This window comes from Arachis hypogaea, chromosome 4 (genome assembly GCF_003086295.3).
Source record: "Arachis hypogaea cultivar Tifrunner chromosome 4, arahy.Tifrunner.gnm2.J5K5, whole genome shotgun sequence".
Taxonomy (NCBI): domain Eukaryota; kingdom Viridiplantae; phylum Streptophyta; class Magnoliopsida; order Fabales; family Fabaceae; genus Arachis; species Arachis hypogaea.
Genome location: NC_092039.1, coordinates 89,259,850 through 89,269,421, shown reverse-complemented (window position 1 = coordinate 89,269,421; position 9,572 = coordinate 89,259,850).

Genomic DNA, 9,572 nt, shown 5'->3' with positions numbered 1-9,572 from the left:
CGACACTTGGTTCGGCATGGAGAGGGGGGACGCCACCGTCTGCATTTGGAGTTGGGCTACAGGAGCCTCCACCGGGAGATCGACGAGCGGCCAGGGTTAGGCATCCGACTCGATGTGGCATAGGCTCCCATCTACTTGGTCCATTTGGGGGCGACCATGACGTTGATGGTGACCAGCAGTAGCGCTCATTGTCTTATTTCCGACCGTTATCCTTGTTTGAATTATGACTTATTTATTTTCTGTTAGGGTTAACGAATTGTGACAGTTATATATGTATGATTTATGTAGTTAACTTATTTTGTGTTATTGTTAATGCCTGGTGGCTATTATTTTCGTACGACTTATTGCAAATGACGATTACATTTTGTATCAATTCGTGCATTTTGCATCATGGGTTGTTACTATTACACAGGTATATATAATCACCCAGTCTACTCATAATCCGCTACAGGGTGTAGCAGATTATGCACAAACACAATTTGGTCATAAACCGCTACAGGCTGTAGCGGTTTATGAGTAACGCAGTCCTCAATGTAATCCGCGATAGCTTGTAGCGGATTACATGCAATTGGGTTCCACTACATGGTGTAGCGGATTACATACAATTGCGTTTGTTACATTTGCATCTGAAATTTGTCAATATTATATTTATGTAAAAATTTCGTTCATTTATTTTATTTATGTAAATTGTCCTAAAAATAAGTTATCTAATTATTATTTTTACTATAACATGTATTGGATTAAATTAAATTGTCAATTTCAATTATATCTATCTGAATTTTAAAATTTAAATGAATATAATTAAAATTTAGATAGATATAATTAAAATTAACACTTAATTTAATCCATTATAAATAAAAAAACATACTAGTATTATTTTACGCGTAATATGTGATGTTACTATGTTAGTATATTTACACGCACTAAAATACTAGTACAAACAATAATTAGATAACCTGTTTCTATTAAATATAGTATTCTTTTAAATATCAAATATTTATTTAATATTTGTACTCATCTTCCACAAATTTTAAAAAATTAATTAAGCAGTACTCATAATTAACCATATAAATACAATAAAAAGAATATATTTATTTTTATTGTATTAAATTAAATCGTTAATTTAAATTATAATCATTTAAATTTTAAATTAAATATTTTTTAATTTTAAATTATTTGAATAAAATTAAATAAGATGAAAAAATGAAAATCATACCAACACTTTACATGAGTATCAAGAAATTTTGCACAAACAAGTGCAATAATACAAGTAAAATTGAAATAAGATTGTTAATTTTTTTAGTCAATAAATTATAGCTCAAATAACATAATCTCTCATATTCACTTAAAAGGTTGTGGGTATTTTTATGCATAACTTTCGAATTGTGTCATATTCTGAATGCACCCGGAATATTTTTTTAAAAGCTTTTATCATATTCTGGATATTCAATTTGCATTTTTAAAGATTTTTTGGCACAATATTCGACATGTATATACATATTTAAAAAGATAAATTGTTTATATATTACACATTTTGATAAAATATTATATTTATTTAATTTAAATAAAAAATTAACTTATTTTTCTCTACTAAATTACAAAAGATATTAGAACTTTAAAAAGATATATCTCCTTCTATAATATATTTTTTGTAAAATAAAAAATAAAAGACAATATTGTGTTACTTTTATAACGTGTGGAAAAAAATGTCATGGACAATATTGATATTTATCGCAAATATTTGACATAAAATATACTTAATCTATTGTTAGTATATTAAAAAACAATTACGCTGCGCATATAAAAAAATTAACCACCAAATTAGTTATTTCTATTAATTTGATAAATTTTTTTGAAAAGATACTTATGTTTTCTTAAAAATATAAATTTTTCTTTTTGTTTTTAGTAAATCGAAAAGATTATATATTTGTGCTTATCATTTTTAAAAGATAAAATTACTTTTAAAAGTATTTAAGATGGAACTTTTTACAGGATTGCAACACATCCAAGTAGTTTTTTCATCCACGTTTATCCAAATATATCCAACATCAACACCAACAAAAATCACTCTCATTTCTTCTTCTTCTTCTTCTTTCAAATATACGCATACGTCATCCTCTCATTCTTTCAAATTCATGCATACCTTCTCCTCCTTCTCCTCCTTCTCTTCCTCGCGCACGTAGATTCTTCTTCTTCTCCTCCTCCTCCTCCTCCTCCTCCTCCTCCTCCTCCTCTTCTTCTTCTCCTCCTCCTCTTTCGTTATGGTCATCACCAACAACACCAATATTCTGCTAATGGATTATTTTTTCAATCGAATTGAATGGAATGCAATTGCTAAATTGAATTGAATGGACGCAGGCGTTCTGAATTGAATTGAATTCATAATATCTAAATTGTAGACACAAGTGTTTTGAATTTAATTTTATATAATGGATAATGTTCTGTTCATTTAGTATTATACAATTGTTTCACCTTAATAATGTAGGACTCCAGGACGCCGAAGACAATCCTATAACTTCACATCAAATACGGGTATTCAAGCTTAACGAAATAAATAACTTAAACCATAAACCATAAATAGGGTTATCTAAACTTAGGAGGATTCTAACTAAAACTAATCACCGTTGTCCCACAACCTTCACCAACCTACCCTCTGTGCGGTCCCATCGCCACTGCCTACTTAACCTTCTCAACACTAGACAAACACAGATAATGCCAGCAAGGAAAACACAGGTAGTATTCATATATATAACAAGTAATTCAAGAAGCAAGTAGGCATATTATATAATTAGACAAACTCAAATAATCAAAGCAAGCAAGCATATAGAAGATGCATATGATGAATGTCTGTCCTATTGGCTGTGATATCACATGTCGGTTATCGTGCCAAACCCGACAGAAAATTCGGACGGCAACTTCCGGATTAGTCTCTCTGTTGCGCATACTTAGGAGGAATAATTCTGAGGGATAAGTGCCCTACCACCTTATCCTTTCAGAGAAAAACATTTCGAGGGAGAGTGCCCTCCCACCTTCCTTTGGATGCCGCATGATTTTGTGGGTTAGTGCCCTACCACCTTGCAACCAGAGAGAAACCCATGCTCAGGCGGAAAATTCTGAGGGATGATTGCCCTACCACTTTCTCCTTTCAGAGAAAAACATTTCGAGGGATAGTTGATAAACCACTATTTTATGGTTTATCTTGTGCTCAATTGAGAGGTTTTTATCAAGCCTTTAACCACTTATTCATATGATTTGCATGGTTTTACATTCTCCTTCCCAATTTTGTGCTATGATTGAAAACATGCTTTTTTGCCTTTTATTTCCTTTTATTTAATCCTCTCTTATTACCATTAGATGCCTTGATATGTATGTTAAGTAATTTCAGGAATTACAGGGCAGGAATGGCTTAGAGGATGGAAAGGAAGCATGCAAAAGTGGAAGGAATACAAGAAGTTGAAGGAACTGAAAAGCTGTCAGCCTGACCCTCTCGCACTAAAACGATAATAACTTGAGCTACAGAGGTCCAAATGATGCGATTCTACTTGCGTTGGAAAGCTAATGTCAAGGGCTTCGATTTGATATATAATATTTCATAGTGGCCGTACAGATAGGTGACGCGAACGCACGCTCCATGCGAACGTGTTGCATCTGCGAATCTCATTCCGTGCGGACGCGTGGATGACGCCTCTGCGTCACTTTGCCGCGACCTGTATGGACAGATTTCACAATCAGCGATTTCTTGACTGTTTCTGACCCAGTTTTCGGCCCAGAGAACACAGATTAGAGGCTATAAAGTGGGGGAATGCATCCATTCATAATCATGCTTTCATAATTCACTTTTCATAGTTTTAGATATAGTTTTTAGAGAGAGAGGTTCTCTCCTCTCTCTTAGGAATTTAGGATTAGGATTTTTAGAAATTAGGAATATTACTTTTTTATCACAGGTTCAATGTTCTTTAATTTATGTTTCTCTTCTACTTTGGATACTCTAATACTTTTATCTGTTTATTATTTATGTTGCCCATTTGATTCATAAATCTTTCCATGTTAGATACAAATTTATATTTAAATACAATTGAGGTATTTTTAGATCTATGATTTTCATTTAGCTTTTTATATTCTTGGCTTTAATTGATTAACTGGAAGCTCTTGAGTTATCAACTATTCATGATTGATTGTTATGTCGGCTAATTAATTTGAATTCCACTAACTCTAGCCTTTCCTCAGGAGTTGGCTAGGACTTGGGAATTCTAACCAATTGGTTCACTGGACTTTTCCTTGCTTACGTAAAGGTTAACTAAGTGGGATTAACTTCCATTCTTATAGGAGTAACTAAGATAGGACTTCCGAATTTTCATATCTTGCCAAGAGTTTATTTTACAGTTATTTAATTATTTTATCTGCCATTTAAATTACTTGTTCCTCATTCTCAAAACTCCCAAAATTTTACCTTTTTCATAGCCAATAATAAGTCATACCTCCCTGCAATTCCTTGAGAAGACGACCCGAGGTTTAAATACTTCGGTTATCAATTTATTTAGGGGTTTGTTACTTGTGACAACTAAAACGTTTGTAAGAAAGGTTGATTGCTTGGTTTAGTAACTATACCTACAACGAGAGTTTACTATAACTTCTAAACCATCAATCTTTAGTTCTTCAAAATGGCGTCGTTGCCGGGGAATTGCAAACGTGTGCCTTATTATTGGTTATTGTAAATATTTTTTTGAAAAAAAAGTTCAGATTTTTATCTTATCTTATTTCAAGATCAAATTTCAAATTTCAAATCTTTTTCAAAAAAATCATATCTTTTTCAAAATATTTTCTTTTTATTAATTTTTGTTTTTATTTTCTCCTACTACTATGAACTCTTACCCCTCTGGCTTCAAGTTTGATTCCAATGTTGTTGTTAGGAATGGGAACTATAATGAGAACATGCATCAAGGTTGGAACAATCAAAGATGGGAGGAGTCACAAGGATTTGATCAATCCTCATGGCAACAACCACCTCCAATGGACTATCAACAACTGTTTTGTGATGCATATCAAGACAATGGCTATGGTGAACGCTCTTTTGATTATCAACAACCACCACCATATGCCTATGAACCCCCTCCTCAACATGACTTTGGACCACCATACTCACAAGTCCCTTACCACCACTCACCTCCATATGACCCTAACTCGCATCCACCATACCAACCACCTTATCCACCTTATGAACCATACATAGAACCACCTTCCTACCATGAACCCTTTCTCCCAACAAATGAACCCTCCTATCCACCCCAAACCTCCTTGGAGAAAGCATTTACCAATCGAAAGTTTACTATACAAGCCCTCGCCACCCAAATCGGACCACTGAATACCTTCAATATTCAACCCTCAAGCTCCAATGCACTTCCATCTTAACCGTATAATAATCCACCCATCCCATCACCACCATCCATGGAAGAGCACCCACATCTATCAATCCAAGAGCAAGATGATCCCAATTATACTATTGATATGGAACAAGAGAGAGAGGATCGTCTTCGTGAATCCATACTTCATAAGGAGCTAGAGGAGGCATTAAAGGTGAAGGTAGAAGAGACCCTTGAAGGTGAAGGAGTAATTGAACTATTGAAGGGAGTTGTCATGGAAAGGTAATCATCAAGGAGGAACAAGAGTCAAGGGATCATTTCAAGGAAACAGTAGATCAATTTCATGCAACCCTTCATCAACTGGAGCAAGCAATAAATCAATTATCGTCCAGATGTTCAGACATCCAACAGACTCCCATGGCCCCATGTTGAGAATCCAATGAAGAACGTAGCATGAGGGAGACACTAGAGACTCTAGTGGATAATAAGGAGCATGACTTTGTACTGGAACAAGTGAAGGAATCCATAATAGTTGCAGAGGAAGAAGTGGTTGCAGACTTAGAAGATGCGGAACTTCCATGGGAAAGTCAAGTTATAGAGCCTCCTTCCAAGGTGATTGAAATTGATGCTGAAGAGGGTGTACAACCTCCAAGGCATATCATGGTTGAAGACTTGGAAGAGGTTGATCAAGAGATGGGGATTCAAGAAGAAAAAGCACAACCTCCCATACCCTTGGTGAGCAATGAAGAAGAGATTGAATTGGAAGAGAGCTACCAAGAGGAAAATGTTGAAATTGAAGAAGCTTACAAAGAAGTGAAGGTTGTCAAAGAAGAACACAGAGGAGTGGAGCTTACAAGTTCATTAGAAACCCCTCCCCCTAAGTTGCCATCACCCTTCACAACATTCAAGTGGGTAAAATTCATATCCTTTAGCTTTCTAATTCCACTTAAATATGGGCTACTGGAGACGGATAGTCAACTTAGAGCTCTTTGTGGCTTTAAGAGTAAGAGGAAGATGGTCAGTGGTAAGAATTGTCCTGCAAGGTTCATTATGGTTGGAAGCTCAAAGTTTAAACGCAAAGGTTGGTATAGAGCTCAGCTGAATGGGTCTAGGAAGTTGTTTGGCTGCTTCAGTGAGAATTCAGACTACTTACCACTCGGATGGAACAATATTGCTCAACAAGAAGACCGATTTAAAAGCAAGGTTTGGGACCCCAGAATTCAATCTAGAAATCAATACTCTTGGGGCCTTGTTACTTGCTTTAGCTTGCTTGAAGGCTCTCTGCGCCGAGTTTGGGACCCTGGAGGCTGTTGGAATTCCAAACACTGGTGGAGATTCTTGGATGAATACAAGCACAAGCCGCCATAACAAGAAGCTCGCCAAATGTCCAACTTAAGGACTTTAACTAAAAGTGCTGGGTAGGAGACAACCCACCATGGTATGATCGTTTCTTCTTCAGTTTGAATTTTTGTCTATTTTTTAATTTTTATTGAACCTAGAATTTTCACATATTATACATTGCATTTTTAATTCTGCATACTGCATAAAAAAAAATCCGCATGCGATGCGAGCGCGTCGCTGACGCGTCCGCGTCATTAGTGCGTTTTGAAGAAAGGATAATTGAACAGAGAGTCACGCGAGAGCGTGTCTAGAGGCGTGCCTTTGGCACAAATTGATCCACGCGACTGCGTCGCTGACGCGTCCGCGTCATGTGGAAAAAATGCCTCCCACGCATCCGTGTCACCCACGCGAACGCGTGCCTCCAAATCGATGTAAAACGGGTGTGTGGCCGAAAGTTGAGCTAGAATTAGGCTGGACTCGTGCTAGCAGCACAAGCCCTGCCACGCGTCCGCGTCAATCCCCATAATATGGCCTATCACGCGATCGCGTCACCCACGCGGCCGCATCACCCAAAATCTTGGAAAAATGAGTTTCAAACAGAAAGTTGCGCGAGCGCGCGGCTGCCCTCGCGCTAGTAGCACGAATTCACTCACGCGATCGCGTGCCCCACGCGGCCGCGTCACTTGACAATAGCGCCAACCGCGCGAACGCGTCACTCACGCGTTCGCGTCGCCTGCGCCGCACAGCTTATCCAGATTAACTAAGATATCTTCTCTTTTCTGCCCCAAATCTAAATCTTTTCTTTCCCTTCTTATTTCTTTCGTCCTTCCTTTCTTTTTCTTTCTTTTTTTCTTTTAATTAGTGTTGGAAATTTATTTGGGTCATTATTTTCCATATTTTGCTTATGGATTATTTGGGATTTGTTTAAACAATTATATATTATTATAAGGGTGCTTGCATGTTCTAATTAATATTTTCCATACCTTATTTACTATGCATGCTTTGTGTTTGTGAAAATGCCCATATGGCATTTTGCACTATTTTTAGATTTCTTTTAAATCTACTACTCTAAATGCCTGCTTTTCACATAACCCCTTCTCTATTTTATTATTTAAATATAATTGTTTTTACAAACATATTATTAATTTGAGAGACTTGGTAATGTAATTTGGACATTGAATGCTTGACCTATGCTACTCATGCCCTTTGCCAGCATGCCAATAAACACCTTACATTCAATTTTCCTCACATGCACTTGCTATATTTCCATTGTTGATTTGTCACATGTAGTCATGACCATGTTCACATTATTATCCATACATGTGCATTGATTACCACCTTTCCTATTCTTTTCCTTGCTATAACCCTCGAATGCTAATGTCTTTCCTCGTTTCCTTTCAGGATGGCCACCTAGAAAGGTAAAGGGAAAGCTACTCCTAAACCACCGGCAAGGAAAGGAACAAAACAGGGCACCTGTTGAGGAACCACAACCCCCATCCACTTGCACAACTTAGCATGCACCGAGGACGGTACAATCTTTAAGTGTGGGGAGGTCAATACTAATCTCCGCGGTTAGTTAGTTACCTTCTTTTCAACACCAATATTCTAGTTTCTTTGTTTGTTCATTGTTGCATTTGCATATTTGATTGCATGTTTGTTTGATTTTATGCATTTAGTTACTACTTGGTTGAAGTAATATTTTCTTTTTCAAGAAATTTTTATAGTATTTCACTAACTTAAATCGAAAAATTTGTGTTAAACTTGTTTGGAAGTTGTATTTGGAACATGATTTTTGAGCTAAAGAACACACAACCTGTGAGATTTTGAGCTTAATTGTATGGTTACATTATTTAACCATAAAATTTTATTCTTGTGTGTTTTTCCTTCTCTATGATTGTAATCTTTACTTTGTTTCAGTCTATATGTCCAATATAGAATGTAGATACATACCTGCATATGATTGAGGCCATTATTTGAATTTTTATTCACTTATCCCAAATAAGCCTACCTTTTACATCACCCTTGTTAGCCTCCTTGAGCCTTTTAATCCTCTTCTGTTCTATAACCACATTATTAGCCTTAAGCAGAAAAACAAATTAAAAATCCCAAGTTGAATCCTTGGTTAGCTTAAGATAGAAATTGTGTATCAACTAAGTGTGGGGAAATTTATGGGAACATGAGATGATAAGAAAAAGGTATTAAAATGAATAAATTATTTGAAATTTGGGAGCATGCTCATGTGAGATCAAAATAATTAAAACACCATGTGCATTGATATATTATTCTTATATTTCAAAAAAAAAATTTATTAAGTAATTAAATAAGGGGACAAAAAAATTACCCCAATGCAAAAATTAAAGAATCAATGCACATGGGATAAAATCAAAAATAAAAAAATTGGTGCATGAGTATGTAACACACAAGTGGGAAAATTGGGCAGCTAGGCAAGATTTCTAGATTATATAGAGTATGTATGTGTTAGGTGAAATCTTAGACTAATCAAAGGTTTAATTATTAGCTCACTTAGCCTTATATATATACCCTTACCCTTACCTTAGCCCCATTACAACCTTGAAAAAGACCTCATGATGTTTGTATGTATACATTAAATATTTGTTGATTGGTTAGATGAAGAACAAAGTTTAGAAAGCATGACTAGAGAAGAGTAGAGAGATTAACCCTAGACACTTGAGAGATTAGAGTGCATATACACTACCAGTGGGGGTCCAATGCTTAATTCTATGTTCCCTGCTTTCATGAGCTATCTTCTTACAAGTTTACTTGTCTTTTATTGTATAATTTGAATTAGTGAAATCTAATTTATGTTTGTCTTGGAGAACTTATTTACTTTTAACCAAGTAGGTAGAAATA